At 39.9% G+C, this 2,500-nt stretch overlaps 1 protein-coding gene across 1 annotated transcript in view; it reads left to right on the top strand.

The window, feature by feature from the left end:
- The window catches only part of LOC138008522 (uncharacterized), a 6,372-nt gene extending 6,232 nt beyond the window's left edge, over positions 1–140 (top strand). The window contains exon 2 of the mRNA XM_068855835.1: positions 1–140. This exon is cut by the window's left edge and continues 1,498 nt beyond it. The gene's annotated coding sequence lies outside the window, so the exon portion shown is untranslated.
- Positions 141–2,500: the final 2,360 nt, after the last annotated feature.

Below are 2,500 nucleotides of genomic sequence, written 5' to 3'. Positions count from 1 at the left end.
GTGGACGCTGATTAGGTCATTGGAAAGACTTATGTACATATACCAACAATATAGACAGATAGTTTTGTTTAATTTCATAATGTTACCCGTGCCTTTTAAAGATGTTTCAATGATCAATATACAATGATTCAATGACACCAGTTAAAAATCGCTCGAGTGTCGTTTTCATCCTAACCAGATACGGTAATTAGCCACGTACCTGTCGTGAAGCTCTTGACTTGATACAGTCATGTCGGACTTGCAACATGTCTCTTTTCATTTTCGCGTGAAAGGTAATCGGAAAAGCTCACACTGACTTCCCAACGTACACCACTTCCCTTCTTCTAATTAATGCGTTCGCAGCAAAAAGTATCCCTCAAGTGATCTTTGTCTGCTCTCTGAAGAGCTAGCAACCAAAGCCTCCTTTGAAATCTATTTTGTAGATCAGGCGCGATAAGATAGAGGCGTTCCTGGGCATTTTCCGTTTGTAAGCCTTGGTGGAGAGTACTCAGGAGAGATAGAGGATAGTCGCATTAGCGTCTATACGGAACGCCGAAGGCGCGACATGCTTGGATCCGTAGGCTGCCCTCCCGGAAAATTTTGAAAAAAATTCAAGTACTCTGAGATGTAATCTGGAGCATTCTGGCCGCTATGATTTTGCAAATGCCAGGCAGGATTCCATATTTTTAACAAGAAATAATGGATTATATGTAACAAAATGCCGCCAATTGTGGTTGTGGTCGGAAAAGTAATAACAACTTAATGACAAATATATCTGAAATCTTAGTGGAATTCAAAGAAATTCGAAAGGTAGTCGTGTATTCTTGTTGGCGCAAAATTGGCGAATCACGGCTTCTACATCAATAGGTATATTTCTGTGAGCATGCATCAGGGCAAGCGCTGCGAGTCACTCTGTTTTCATCGTGGAACATAAATACATCTTCACTCTGTGCATCATGCAAAAAGAGCGTTCCGGGGTAGCAGTTGATACTGGCATTGTCAGAAGGATGGTAATTATTGTGGCCACAAGGTCCGAAATAGCATTGTGGAGTGTCACTGTTTTCAATCAGTTGAATAAGACCACTTTGTTTGCCACCTCAAAATGTCATTGTCAAAGTCTTTCTTCTCTAAAAAAATTGTTTTTGTAGATCTTGTAGTCCGCTGTTGAAAGCGTTAAGCTTTGCTGGAACAAGATATTGCCAAACTGAAACGATCCTCTTGAGACAGAAGCCTGTCATTTAGTTCTTGTACGAGGTGATCAACCAAAGTAAAATACACAGATCTTTGCCAGTACATCTCTGGCAAAGAGTACAATCTCTTATTGGGGTTATTTATATAATCCACCTAATAAACCACTGATGGCAATTTTTGATAAACTAGAAGAGACCCTACACTAGATCCTTTCATCTAGGCGAAAATGTAAAATCCTTGGAGATATAAATATTAACACACTAGCTTGTCAACAATACTAAAACAAAAGAAAATTGCAATTTAATCAGATCCGAGGAGTTCACTCCTCTGATATTTGAAGCTACTAGGATCCCAGAAATTTCGGAAAGCTCTATTGATCATATACACACAATTATTGCCTATGAGATATCTGATCACCTGCCTGTTTTTACTATTATTTATGATCCTAAATACAGTCCTTTTCCAGAAACAATTGAAATTAGGGACTTTAAAAAGTTTGATAGAACTTGACGCCTTTTTATCAGGTTTAAAAAAGTGGTAGATTTTTACATATCTTTAACAGCATAAGCAACAAACATGCCCCTGCAAAAACTGTTAATATTGAAAGTAAATCTGAGAAACTATCGGCATAGATAACTCTTGGGATTAAAAATCAATAAAGGTACGTGACCATTTGTACAAGAAATGGCTTCTAACTAAAAACAACTCTTTACACCATAAATTCAAATTATATCGCAAAAAAATCGCTATCATTAATAAGTTATACCGTTCTGCTTATTACAATAAAGTACTCCTTAACTCTAGTAATTCCGTGGCATGCCGAAGGCAGCCATGCACCATAATACTTCGGGCCCATCCCTTTTTTCTTTCTTCATCGTAGTCACAAATGTGCATACCTCGCTGAAACTAGATTAACTCCACAAACCGGGGATCCGGAGGAATAATCAATTCACTGTACAGTAATTCCTTCTGCGTGAGTTTGAACCCGAGCCCTATGCTGAAATGAGCGCGTGGACGGTGCGAGTTAAACCACTCGGTTACGGGAGCTCCGTGTTTACATTCTCAGCGAAAATTTACTTTGGAATCCTTTCCGCTCGCGATGATTGACGCAGGAACCTCACATCTGAAAGTATTTGAGTTAGCCTGCGACCACGCTCCGAAGTTGGGGTTATGGAGCGAAAAGGAACGTGGCGAAAAATATATTGGTGATAGAAGACAGCCGAGCGGAGGCCAAGACCCCACGTACACGTTCGCTCCATAATCCCTAATGCGGAGCTTGGTCCCAGGCTATATTTGAGTGGACAGATGATTTTTCTTTGAGAATGGCAAG

The sequence above is a fragment of the Montipora foliosa genome, chromosome 6 (genome assembly GCF_036669935.1).
Source record: "Montipora foliosa isolate CH-2021 chromosome 6, ASM3666993v2, whole genome shotgun sequence".
NCBI classification, from domain to species: Eukaryota; Metazoa; Cnidaria; class Anthozoa; order Scleractinia; family Acroporidae; genus Montipora; species Montipora foliosa.
Note: the sequence above shows the minus strand (reverse complement) of the source record. Positions and strands in the feature narration are given on the sequence as shown.